The 18420-nt window shown below is 35.8% G+C and overlaps 1 protein-coding gene across 2 annotated transcripts in view; it reads right to left on the bottom strand.

Moving 5' to 3' along the window:
- Positions 1-18420, bottom strand: part of TFR2 (transferrin receptor 2) — a 221272-nt gene that overhangs the window by 202546 nt on the left and 306 nt on the right. The window lies entirely within an intron of this gene.

Raw genomic sequence — 18420 nt, 5'->3', positions numbered from 1 at the left:
ATATACACACCATGCTAATACATAAATATATACACATATACATACACACCATGCTAATACATAAATATATACACATATACATACACACCATGCTAATACATAAATATATACACACCATGCTAATACATAAATATATACACATATACATACACACCGTACTAATACATAAATATATACACATATACATACACACCGTACTAATACATAAATATATACACATATACATACACACCATGCTAATACATAAATATATACACATATACATACACACCATGCTAATACATAAATATATACACACCGTACTAATACATAAATATATACACATATACATACACACCATGCTAATACATAAATATATACACATATACATACACACCGTACTAATACATAAATATATGCACACCATGCTAATACATAAATATATGCACACCATGCTAATACATAAATATATACACATATACATACACACCATGCTAATACATAAATATATACACATATACATACACACCATGCTAATACATAAATATATACACACCATGCTAATACATAAATATATACACATATACATACACACCGTACTAATACATAAATATATGCACACCATGCTAATACATAAATATATGCACATATACATACACACCATGCTAATACATAAATATATACACATATACATACACACCATGCTAATACATAAATATATACACATATACATACACACCATGCTAATACATAAATATATACACATATACATACACACCATGCTAATACATAAATATATACACATATACATACACACCGTACTAATACATAAATATATGCACACCATGCTAATACATAAATATATGCACACCATGCTAATACATAAATATATACACATATACATACACACCGTACTAATACATAAATATATGCACACCATGCTAATACATAAATATATACACATATACATACACACCATGCTAATACATAAATATATACACATATACATACACACCGTACTAATACATAAATATATGCACACCATGCTAATACATAAATATATACACACCATGCTAATACATAAATATATACACATATACATACACACCGTACTAATACATAAATATATGCACACCATGCTAATACATAAATATATGCACACCATGCTAATACATAAATATATACACACCGTGCTAATACATAAATATATACACATATACATACACACCATGCTAATACATAAATATATACACACCATGCTAATACATAAATATATACACATATACATACACACCATGCTAATACATAAATATATACACATATACATACACACCATGCTAATACATAAATATATACACACCATGCTAATACATAAATATATACACATATACATACACACCATGCTAATACATAAATATATACACATATACATACACACCATGCTAATACATAAATATATACACATATACATACACACCATGCTAATACATAAATATATACACATATACATACACACCGTGCTAATACATAAATATATACACATATACATACACGCCGTGCTAATACATAAATATATACACATATACATACACACCGTGCTAATACATAAACATATACACATATACATACACACCATGCTAATACATAAATATATACACATATACATACACACCATGCTAATACATAAATATATACACACCATGCTAATACATAAATATATACACATATACATACACACCGTGCTAATACATAAATATATACACACCATGCTAATACATAAATATATACACACCATGCTAATACATAAATATATACACATATACATACACACCGTGCTAATACATATATATATACACATATACATACACACCATGCTAATACATAAATATATACACATATACATACACACCATGCTAATACATAAATATATATACATATACATACACACCGTACTAATACATAAATATATACACATATACATACACGCCGTGCTAATACATAAATATATACACATATACATACACACCGTACTAATACATAAATATATACACATATACATACACACCGTACTAATACATAAATATATACACATATACATACACGCCGTACTAATACATAAATATATACACATATACATACACACCGTGCTAATACATAAACATATACACATATACATACACACCGTACTAATACATAAATATATACACATATACATACACACCGTACTAATACATAAATATATACACATATACATACACGCCGTGCTAATACATAAATATATACACATATACATACACACCGTGCTAATACATAAATATATACACATATACATACACGCCGTGCTAATACATAAATATATACACATATACATACACACCATGCTAATACATAAATATATACACATATACATACACACCATGCTAATACATAAATATATACACATATACATACACACCGTGCTAATACATATATATATACACATATACATACACACCATGCTAATACATAAATATATACACATATACATACACACCATGCTAATACATAAATATATATACATATACATACACACCGTACTAATACATAAATATATACACATATACATACACACCATGCTAATACATAAATATATACACATATACATACACACCATGCTAATACATAAATATATATACATATACATACACACCATGCTAATACATAAATATATACACACCATGCTAATACATAAATATATACACACCGTGCTAATACATAAATATATACACATATACATACACACCGTGCTAATACATAAATATATACACATATACATACACACCGTGCTAATACATAAATATATACACATATACATACACACCATGCTAATACATAAATATATATACATATACATACACACCATGCTAATACATAAATATATACACACCATGCTAATACATAAATATATACACACCGTGCTAATACATAAATATATACACATATACATACACACCATGCTAATACATAAATATATACACATATACATACACACCGTACTAATACATAAATATATACACATATACATACACACCATGCTAATACATAAATATATACACATATACATACACACCATGCTAATACATAAATATATACACACCATGCTAATACATAAATATATACACACCGTGCTAATACATAAATATATACACATATACATACACACCATGCTAATACATAAATATATACACATATACATACACACCATGCTAATACATAAATATATACACATATACATACACACCATGCTAATACATAAATATATACACATATACATACACACCGTGCTAATACATAAATATATACACACCATGCTAATACATAAATATATACACATATACATACACACCGTGCTAATACATAAATATATACACATATACATACACACCATGCTAATACATAAATATATACACATATACATGCACACCATGCTAATACATAAATATATACACATATACATACACACCATGCTAATACATAAATATATACACACCATGCTAATACATAAATATATACACATATACATACACACCGTGCTAATACATAAATACATACACATATACATACACACCATGCTAATACATAAATATATACACATATACATACACACCGTGCTAATACATAAATATATACACACCGTGCTAATACATAAATATATACACATATACATACACACCATGCTAATACATAAATATATACACACCATGCTAATACATAAATATATACACATATACATGCACACCATGCTAATACATAAATATATACACATATACATACACACCATGCTAATACATAAATATATACACACCATGCTAATACATAAATATATACACATATACATACACACCGTGCTAATACATAAATACATACACATATACATACACACCATGCTAATACATAAATATATACACATATACATACACACCATGCTAATACATAAATATATACACATATACATACACACCGTGCTAATACATAAATATATACACATATACATACACACCATGCTAATACATAAATATATACACATATACATACACACCATGCTAATACATAAATATATACACATATACATACACACCATGCTAATACATAAATATATACACATATACATACACACCATGCTAATACATAAATATATACACATATACATACACACCATGCTAATACATAAATATATACACATATACATACACACCGTGCTAATACATAAATATATACACATATACATACACACCATGCTAATACATAAATATATACACATATACATACACACCATGCTAATACATAAATATATACACATATACATACACACCATGCTAATACATAAATATATACACATATACATACACACCATGCTAATACATAAATATATACACATATACATACACACCATGCTAATACATAAATATATACACATATACATACACACCATGCTAATACATAAATATATACACATATACATACACACCATGCTAATACATAAATATATACACATATACATACACACCATGCTAATACATAAATATATACACACCATGCTAATACATAAATATATACACATATACATACACACCATGCTAATACATAAATATATACACATATACATACACACCATGCTAATACATAAATATATACACATATACATACACACCATGCTAATGCATAAATATATACACATATACATGCACACCGTACTAATACATAAATATATACACACCATGCTAATACATAAATATATACACATATACATACACACCATGCTAATACATAAATATATACACACCGTGCTAATACATAAATATATACACATATACATACACACCATGCTAATACATAAATATATACACATATACATGCACACCATGCTAATACATAAATATATACACACCGTGCTAATACATAAATATATACACATATACATACACACCATGCTAATACATAAATATATACACATATACATACACACCATGCTAATACATAAATATATACACATATACATGCACACCATGCTAATACATAAATATATACACACCGTGCTAATACATAAATATATACACATATACATACACACCATGCTAATACATAAATATATACACATATACATACACACCGTACTAATACATAAATATATACACACCATGCTAATACATAAATATATACACACTGTACTAATACATAAATATATACACATATACATACACACCATGCTAATACATAAATATATATACATATACATACACACCGTGCTAATACATAAATATATACACATATACATGCACACCATGCTAATACATAAATATATACACATATACATACACACCATGCTAATACATAAATATATACACATATACATGCACACCATGCTAATACATAAATATATACACATATACATACACACCATGCTAATACATAAATATATACACATATACATACACACCATGCTAATACATAAATATATACACATATACATACACACCATGCTAATACATAAATATATACACATATACATACACACCGTGCTAATACATAAATATATACACATATACATACACACCGTGCTAATACATAAATATATACACATATACATACACACCGTGCTAATACATAAATATATACACATATACATACACACCATGCTAATACATAAATATATACACATATACATACACACCATGCTAATACATAAATATATACACATATACATACACACCATGCTAATACATAAATATATACACATATACATACACACCATGCTAATACATAAATATATACACATATACATGCACACCATGCTAATACATAAATATATACACATATACATACACACCATGCTAATACATAAATATATACACATATACATACACACCATGCTAATACATAAATATATACACATATACATACACACCATGCTAATACATAAATATATACACATATACATGCACACCATGCTAATACATAAATATATACACATATACATACACACCATGCTAATACATAAATATATACACATATACATACACACCATGCTAATACATAAATATATACACATATACATACACACCATGCTAATACATAAATATATACACATATACATACACACCGTGCTAATACATAAATATATACACATATACATACACACCATGCTAATACATAAATATATACACACCGTACTAATACATAAATATATGCACATATACAGTGGGGCAAAAAAGTATTTAGTCAGTCAGCAATAGTGCAAGTTCCACCACTTAAAAAGATGAGAGGCGTCTGTAATTTACATCATAGGTAGACCTCAACTATGGGAGACAAACTGAGAAAAAAAAATCCAGAAAATCACATTGTCTGTTTTTTTAACATTTTATTTGCATATTATGGTGGAAAATAAGTATTTGGTCAGAAACAAACAATCAAGATTTCTGGCTCTCACAGACCTGTAACTTCTTCTTTAAGAGTCTCCTCTTTCCTCCACTCATTACCTGTAGTAATGGCACCTGTTTAAACTTGTTATCAGTATAAAAAGACACCTGTGCACACCCTCAAACAGTCTGACTCCAAACTCCACTATGGTGAAGACCAAAGAGCTGTCAAAGGACACCAGAAACAAAATTGTAGCCCTGCACCAGGCTGGGAAGAGTGAATCTGCAATAGCCAACCAGCTTGGAGTGAAGAAATCAACAGTGGGAGCAATAATTAGAAAATGGAAGACATACAAGACCACTGATAATCTCCCTCGATCTGGGGCTCCACGCAAAATCCCACCCTGTGGGGTCAGAATGATCACAAGAACGGTGAGCAAAAATCCCAGAACCACGCGGGGGGACCTAGTGAATGAACTGCAGAGAGCTGGGACCAATGTAACAAGGCCTACCATAAGTAACACACTGTGCCACCATGGACTCAGATCCTGCAGTGTCAGACGTGTCCCACTGCTTAAGCCAGTACATGTCCGGGCCCGTCTGAAGTTTGCTAGAGAGCATTTGGAGGATCCAGAGGAGTTTTGGGAGAATGTCCTATGGTCTGATGAAACCAAACTGGAACTGTTTGGTAGAAACACAACTTGTCGTGTTTGGAGGAAAAAGAATACTGAGTTGCATCCATCAAACACCATACCTACTGTAAAGCATGGTGGTGGAAACATCATGCTTTGGGGCTGTTTCTCTGCAAAGGGGCCAGGACGACTGATCCGGGTACATGAAAGAATGAATGGGGCCATGTATCGTGAGATTTTGAGTGCAAACCTCCTTCCATCAGCAAGGGCATTGAAGATGAAACGTGGCTGGGTCTTTCAACATGACAATGATCCAAAGCACACCGCCAGGGCAACGAAGGAGTGGCTTCGTAAGAAGCATTTCAAGGTCCTGGAGTGGCCTAGCCAGTCTCCAGATCTCAACCCTATAGAAAACCTTTGGAGGGAGTTGAAAGTCCGTGTTGCCAAGCGAAAAGCCAAAAACATCACTGCTCTAGAGGAGATCTGCATGGAGGAATGGGCCAACATACCAACAACAGTGTGTGGCAACCTTGTGAAGACTTACAGAAAACGTTTGACCTCTGTCATTGCCAACAAAGGATATATTACAAAGTATTGAGATGAAATTTTGTTTCTGACCAAATACTTATTTTCCACCATAATATGCAAATAAAATGTTAAAAAAACAGACAATGTGATTTTCTAGATTTTTTTTTCTCAGTTTGTCTCCCATAGTTGAGGTCTACCTATGATGTAAATTACAGACGCCTCTCATCTTTTTAAGTGGTGGAACTTGCACTATTGCTGACTGACTAAATACTTTTTTGCCCCACTGTACATACACACCATGCTAATACATAAATATATACACACCGTGCTAATACATAAATATATACACATATACATACACACCATGCTAATACATAAATATATACACATATACATACACACCATGCTAATACATAAATATATACACATATACATACACACCATGCTAATACATAAATATATACACACCATGCTAATACATAAATATATACACATATACATACACACCATGCTAATACATAAATATATACACATATACATACACACCATGCTAATACATAAATATATACACATATACATACACACCATGCTAATACATAAATATATACACACCGTGCTAATACATAAATATATACACATATACATACACACCATGCTAATACATAAATATATACACATATACATACACACCGTGCTAATACATAAATATATACACATATACATACACACCATGCTAATACATAAATATATGCACATATACATACACACCATGCTAATACATAAATATATACACATATACATACACACCATGCTAATACATAAATATATACACATATACATACACACCGTGCTAATACATAAATATATACACATATACATACACACCGTGCTAATACATAAATATATACACATATACATACACACCATGCTAATACATAAATATATACACATATACATACACACCATGCTAATACATAAATATATACACATATACATACACACCATGCTAATACATAAATATATACACATATACATACACACCGTACTAATACATAAATATATACACATATACATACACACCATGCTAATACATAAATATATACACATATACATACACACCATGCTAATACATAAATATATACACATATACATACACACCGTGCTAATACATATATATATACACATATACATACACACCGTGCTAATACATAAATATATACACATATACATACACACCATGCTAATACATAAATATATACACATATACATACACACCGTACTAATACATAAATATATACACATATACATACACACCATGCTAATACATAAATATATACACATATACATACACACCGTACTAATACATAAATATATACACATATACATACACACCATGCTAATACATAAATATATACACATATACATACACACCGTACTAATACATAAATATATACACATATACATACACACCATGCTAATACATAAATATATACACATATACATACACACCATGCTAATACATAAATATATACACATATACATACACACCGTGCTAATACATATATATATACACATATACATACACACCATGCTAATACATAAATATATACACATATACATACACACCATGCTAATACATAAATATATACACATATACATACACACCGTACTAATACATAAATATATACACATATACATACACACCATGCTAATACATAAATATATACACATATACATACACACCGTACTAATACATAAATATATACACATATACATACACACCATGCTAATACATAAATATATACACATATACATACACACCATGCTAATACATAAATATATACACATATACATACACACCGTGCTAATACATATATATATACACATATACATACACACCGTGCTAATACATAAATATATACACATATACATACACACCATGCTAATACATAAATATATACACATATACATACACACCGTACTAATACATAAATATATACACATATACATACACACCATGCTAATACATAAATATATACACATATACATACACACCGTACTAATACATAAATATATACACATATACATACACACCATGCTAATACATAAATATATACACATATACATACACACCGTACTAATACATAAATATATACACATATACATACACACCATGCTAATACATAAATATATACACATATACATACACACCATGCTAATACATAAATATATACACATATACATACACACCGTGCTAATACATAAATATATACACATATACATACACACCATGCTAATACATAAATATATACACATATACATACACACCATGCTAATACATAAATATATACACATATACATACACACCGTACTAATACATAAATATATACACATATACATACACACCATGCTAATACATAAATATATACACATATACATACACACCGTACTAATACATAAATATATACACATATACATACACACCATGCTAATACATAAATATATACACATATACATATACACCGCACTAATACATAAATATATACACATATACATACACACCGTGCTAATACATATATATATACACATATACATACACACCATGCTAATACATAAATATATACACATATACATACACACCATGCTAATACATAAATATATACACATATACATACACACCGTACTAATACATAAATATATACACATATACATACACACCGTACTAATACATAAATATATACACATATACATACACACCATGCTAATACATAAATATATACACATATACATACACACCATGCTAATACATAAATATATACACATATACATATACACCGCACTAATACATAAATATATACACATATACATACACACCGTGCTAATACATATATATATACACATATACATACACACCATGCTAATACATAAATATATACACATATATATTTGAGTACATGCCAAACCCAGAGGGAGTGAGCCAAGCCGCAAAGGACCTCAACAATATATTCTACGCAATGGCCAGACTGTCCGACCTTAAAAAAGTCGACTACAAGAGACCAAAAGAAACACAGGTCAATGGCTGGTTTGACAGAGAATGTAAAGCTGTACGGAAGACCCTGAGAACAGCCTCCAACAAGAAACACAGAGACCCCAACCACCTGGGTCTGAGGGAAGCCTATGATTCCATACAAAAGCAGTACAAAACCATCCTCAGGAGGAAGAAGCAGAGTTACATCTCTACGAAGCTCAATCAACTCCAAGACGCCCTCCAAGACCACTCCTTCTGGGAACTATGGAACCACATGGGCACCAAAGACAAGAAAAACAACAACCATATCCAAAATGGCAACCTCTGGCTCCAATACTTCAGAGACCTCTATAAGGACATTCCAAAGGAAGGACTAAACCAAGAACAGGAAAACATAATGGCGAAACTAAAAGCAATGGAGGAAAAAATCAAAAACTTCCAAAACCCGGTGGATACACCTATAACACTACAGGAAGTAGCCGAGAGACTCTCCTCCATAAGATGTAGAAAAGCCGGTGGCCTGGATGGAATCCTACCAGAAATGCTGAAGTACAGCCCACCAGAAATACAGGCTGCAATGGTTAAACTCTTCAATATTGTACTGAGTGCCGGCTACTTCCCTCGTACCTGGAACCAAGGCCTCATCACACCCATCCACAAGAGTGGGGACAGGTATGACCCAGCCAACTACAGAGGCATATGCGTCAGCAGCAACCTGGGAAAACTGTTCAACAGTATCCTGAACAAGAGGATCCTCACCTTCCTCACCGAGCACAACGTCCTCAACAAGAGCCAAGCAGGGTTCATGCCGAACCACCGCACCACTGACCACATCTATACTCTGCACAGCCTCATTCAGAGACACGTCTACAATACAAAGAATGGGAAGATATACGCCTGCTTTGTGGACTTTAAAAAGGCCTTTGATTCAGTGTGGCACCCGGGCTTATTCCTGAAACTGCTGGAGAGTGGAATAGGAGGAAAGACCTACGATGTCATCAAAAGCTCCTACACCGAGAACAGCTGCAGCGTGAGTGTGAGCGGCAAAAGAACGGCTTTTTTCCCGCAGAGCCGTGGAGTCAGACAAGGCTGCAGCCTAAGTCCAACGCTCTTCAACATCTACATCAACGAGCTGGCTACCGCCCTGGAATCCTCCTCAGCACCAGGTCTCACCCTCCACGACGCCCAGGTGAAATTCCTGCTGTATGCAGATGACCTGCTGCTGCTGTCACCAACCGAGAAAGGCCTCCAGGACAACCTGAAAATCCTAGAGAAATTCAGCTCCACCTGGGCCCTACCGGTCAACCTAAAGAAAACCAACACCATGGTGTTCCAGAGGAGAAAGAGAAGATCAGACCAGCACCCATCATTTATCCTCAACAACTGCGACCTCACAGGAACGGACAAATATACCTACCTGGGCCTAGAGATTCACCGGTCAGGGAACTTCAAACAAGCCATAGAGACCCTGAAAGACAAGGCCTGCAAAACCTTCTATGCCATCCGAAGGACACTCTACCATCTGAAGCCACCAGTGAGGGTCTGGCTAAAAATCTTCGACTCCATCATCGCCCCAATCCTCCTGTATGGCAGCGAAGTCTGGGGTCCTCACACCTACCCAGACTGGTCAAAGTGGGACTCCAGTCCAACAGAAATATTCCACCTGGAATTCTGCAAGCACCTTCTCCAGGTCCATCGGAGCACCTCCAACAGTGCTTGTCGGGCCGAGCTGGGCAGATTCCCTCTACACCTAACAGTTCTAAAGAGGGCGCTGTCATTCCGGGCTCACCTGCATAGGAGCAATCCAAGCTCCCATCACCATAAAGCCCTGATACATGTAGGTGAAACAGAAAAACCAGAACCCCCGGAACAGCCCAGCCAAACCCAACCGGAGCAAGACACCAATCACAACAACCTGACAAAAGCCGGAATCAGGAAGATGGCAGATGAAGGCCAGGAGAGGTATGTCAGTGACTGGAAGAATGATATCATCAGCTCACAGAAACTGATCATGTACCGGAGCCTACAGAGAGATTACAGACTGGCCCCATATCTGGAGAAACTCCCGGACCCCAGAGACCGCCAGATCCTGAGCCGATATAGACTCAGTGCCCACAGTCTGGCCATCGAATGTGGCCGACACAGGCAGAGCTACAAGCCCAGGGAGGAAAGACTGTGCCAACACTGTGACCAGGAGGCCATAGAGGACGAAACCCACTTCCTGCTACACTGCTCCAAATACTCAGCAGTGAGGGACACTCACTTCAGGAGACTCTCACATCTCTTCCCAGACTTCATCACCATGAAGGAGGAAGAGAAAACATATATCCTGCTGGGGGAAGAAGAGAGAGCGGTGGAGATAGCAGCGCGGTATGTGAGCGAATGTCATAGACTGCGAGAAAGAGAACTATGATGCCATGGACTATAGCCCCCAACCTGGACCTGCCCCATCCACCTCCCCTATGCCATGGACTATAGCCCCCACAATGGATCTGCCCCATCCATCTCCCCTATGCCATGGACTATAGCCCCCAACCTGAACCTGCCCCATCCACCTCCCCTATGCCATGGACTATAGCCCCCACCCTGGACCTGCCCCATCCACCTCCCCTATGCCATGGACTATAGCCCCCACAATGGATCTGCCCCATCCACCTCCCCTATGCCATGGACTATAGCCCCCACCCTGGATCTGCCCCATCCACCTCCCCTATGCCATGGACTATAGCCCCCAACCTGGATCTGCCCCCATCCACCTCCCCTATGCCATGGACTATAGCCCCCACAATGGACCTGCCCCATCCACCTCCCCTATGCCATGGACTATAGCCCCCAACCTGGACCTGCCCCATCCACCTCCCCTATGCCATGGACTATAGCCCCCACAATGGACCTGCCCCATCCACCTCCCCTATGCCATGGACTATAGCCCCCACCCTGGATCTGCCCCATCCACCTCCCCTATGCCATGGTCTATAGCCCCCACAATGGATCTGCCCCATCCACCTCCCCTATGCCATGGACTATAGCCCCCAACCTGGATCTGCCCCCATCCACCTCTCCTATGCCATGGACTATAGCCCCCACAATGGACCTGCCCCATCCACCTCCCCTATGCCATGGACTATAGCCCCCAACCTGAACCTGCCCCATCCACCTCCCCTATGCCATGGACTATAGCCCCCACAATGGACCTGCCCCATCCACCTCCCCTATGCCATAGACTATAGCCCCCAACCTGGATCTGCCCCATCCACCTCCCCTCACAGCTCCTACCCAACATCCCCACAGTCCCTATCCCTATTGCCTCTATACACTTGCTTTGGCAAAACTGATGTGTATTTGGTCCTGCCAATAAAGCTTCTTTGAATCTTGAATCTATAGATACACACCATGCTAATACATAAATATATACACATATACATACACACCATGCTAATACATAAATATATACACATATACATACACACCATGCTAATACATAAATATATGCACACCATGCTAATACATAAATATATACACATATACATACACACCGTGCTAATACATAAATATATACACATATACATACACACCGTGCTAATACATAAATATATACACATATACATACACACCATGCTAATACATAAATATATACACATATACATACACACCATGCTAATACATAAATATATACACACCATGCTAATACATAAATATATACACATATACATACACACCGTACTAATACATAAATATATACACATATACATACACACCATGCTAATACATAAATATATACACATATACATACACACCATGCTAATACATAAATATATACACATATACATACACACCGTGCTAATACATAAATATATACACATATACATACACACCATGCTAATACATAAATATATACACACCATGCTAATACATAAATATATACACATATACATACACACCATGCTAATACATAAATATATGCACATATACATACACACCATGCTAATACATAAATATATACACATATACATACACACCATGCTAATACATAAATATATGCACATATACATACACACCATGCTAATACATAAATATATGCACACCATGCTAATACATAAATATATACACATATACATACACACCATGCTAATACATAAATATATGCACACCATGCTAATACATAAATATATACACATATACATACACACCATGCTAATACATAAATATATACACATATACATACACACCGTACTAATACATAAATATATACACATATACATACACACCATGCTAATACATAAATATATACACATATACATACACACCGTGCTAATACATAAATATATACACATATACATACACACCATGCTAATACATAAATATATACACACCATGCTAATACATAAATATATACACATATACATACACACCGTGCTAATACATAAATATATACACACCATGCTAATACATAAATATATGCACATATACATACACACCATGCTAATACATAAATATATACACATATACATACACACCGCACTAATACATAAATATATACACATATACATACACACCATGCTAATACATAAATATATACACACCATGCTAATACATAAATATATACACATATACATACACACCGTGCTAATACATAAATATATACACATATACATACACACCATGCTAATACATAAATATATACACATATACATACACACCGCACTAATACATAAATATATACACATATACATACACACCATGCTAATACATAAATATATACACATATACATACACACCATGCTAATACATAAATATATACACACCGTGCTAATACATAAATATATACACATATACATACACACCGTACTAATACATAAATATATACACATATACATACACACCGTACTAATACATAAATATATACACACCATGCTAATACATAAATATATACACATATACATACACACCATGCTAATACATAAATATATACACACCGTGCTAATACATAAATATATACACATATACATACACACCATGCTAATACATAAATATATACACACCGTGCTAATACATAAATATATACACATATACATACACACCGTACTAATACATAAATATATACACATATACATACACACCGTGCTAATACATAAATACATACACACCATGCTAATACATAAATATATACACATATACATACACACCGTGCTAATACATAAATATATACACATATACATACACACCTTGCTAATACATAAATATATACACATATACATACACACCGTGCTAATACATAAATACATACACACCATGCTAATACATAAATATATACACATATACATACACACCGCACTAATACATAAATATATACACATATACATACACACCTTGCTAATACATAAATATATACACATATACATACACACCATGCTAATACATAAATATATGCACACCATGCTAATACATAAATATATACACATATACATACACACCTTGCTAATACATAAACATATACACATATACATACACACCGTACTAATACATAAATATATACACATATACATGCACACCGTACTAATACATAAATATATACACATATACATACACACCGTACTAATACATAAATATATACACATATACATACACACCATGCTAATACATAAATATATACACATATACATACACACCATGCTAATACATAAATATATGCACACCATGCTAATACATAAATATATACACATATACATACACACCATGCTAATACATAAATATATACACATATACATACACACCATGCTAATACATAAATATATGCACACCATGCTAATACATAAATATATACACATATACATACACACCATGCTAATACATAAATATATACACATATACATACACACCGTACTAATACATAAATATATACACATATACATACACACCGTGCTAATACATAAATATATACACATATACATACACACCATGCTAATACATCCACACATATACATATACATACACACACCATGGCAATACACACACACAACACATATACACAAACTGTGCTAATGCATAAATACATACACACATATTCATACGCACCATGCTAATACTTAAATACATTATCTTCCCTCAAGTGATCTCCGGTCCTCCCCAGACCTCCTTCTCTCCTCCACACTAATCAGCTCCTCACCCAACCGCCTCCAAGACTTCTCCCGGATATCCCCCATCCTCTGGAATTCTTTGCCCCAACACATCCAACTATCAACCACATTCAGATCCTTCAGACAGAACCTGAAAACCCATCTCTTCAGGAAAGCCTACAGCCTGCACTGACCCCGCTGCCGCCTCATCACTACCAAAGCTACCGCCTCACCGACACCGGAGCTACCGCCTCACCGACACCGGAGCTACCGCCTCACCAACACCGGAGCTACCGCCTCAGCAACACCGGAGCTACCGCCTCACCGACACCGGAGCTACCGCCTCACCGACACCGGAGCTACCGCCTCACCAACACCGGAGCTACCGCCTCACCGACACCGGAGCTACCGCCTCACCAACACCGGAGCTACCGCCTCAGCAACACCGGAGCTACCGCCTCACCGACACCGGAGCTACCGCCTCACCGACACCGGAGCTACCGCCTCACCAACACCGGAGCTACCGCCTCACCAACACCGGAGCTACCGCCTCAGCAACACCGGAGCTCCCGCCTCACCAACACCGGAGCTACCGCCTCACCAACACCGGAGCTACCGCCTCACCAACACCGGAGCTACCCCATCACCAACACCAGAGCTACCGCCTCACCAACACCAGAGCTACCGCCTCACCACCACCGGAGCTACCGCCTCACCAACACCGGAGCTACCGCCTCACCAACACCGGAGCTACCCCCTCACCAACACCGGAGCTACCGCCTCACCACCACCGGAGCTACCGCCTCACCAACACCGGAGCTACCGCCTCACCAACACCGGAGCTACCGCCTCACCAACACCGGAGCTACCGCCTCACCAACACCGGAGCTACCGCCTCACCAACACCGGAGCTACCGCCTCACCACCACCGGAGCTACCGCCTCACCAACACCGGAGCTACCGCCTCACCAACACCGGAGCTACCGCCTCACCAACACCGGAGCTACCGCCTCACCAACACCGGAGCTACCACCTCACCAACACCGGAGCTACCGCCTCACCAACACCGGAGCTACCACCTCACCAACACCGGAGCTACCGCCTCACCACCACCGGAGCTACCGCCTCACCAACACCGGAGCTACCGCCTCACCACCACCGGAGCTACCGCCTCACCAACACCGGAGCTACCGCCTCACCAACACCGGAGCTACCGCCTCACCAACACCGGAGCTACCGCCTCACCAACACCGGAGCTACCGCCTCACCAACACCGGAGCTACCACCTCACCAACACCGGAGCTCCTGCAACCCTCAACCTCCTGTCTCCTTCCCCATAATCCTGTAGAATGTGAGCCCGCAAGGGCAGGGTCCTCGCCCCTCTGTATCAGTCTGTGATTGTTAGTTTGTTTACTGTAAGTGATATCTGTAACTTGTATGTAACCCCTTCTCATGTACAGCACCATGGAATCAATGGTGCTATATAAATAAATAATAATATACATATATACACATACATGCACACACCATGGTAATAAGCACACACACACATTGTATATATATATATATATATATATATATATATAACATGCTCATACATACACACCATGCTAATACATAAATACACACACATATACATACACACCGTACTAATACATAAATACACACACATATACATACACACCGCACTAATACATAAATATATACACACATATACATGCACGTCATACTAATACATAAAT

Source organism: Ranitomeya imitator, chromosome 4 (assembly GCF_032444005.1).
Source record: "Ranitomeya imitator isolate aRanImi1 chromosome 4, aRanImi1.pri, whole genome shotgun sequence".
NCBI classification, from domain to species: domain Eukaryota; kingdom Metazoa; phylum Chordata; class Amphibia; order Anura; family Dendrobatidae; genus Ranitomeya; species Ranitomeya imitator.
This window is presented reverse-complemented; position numbering and strand designations above follow the sequence as displayed.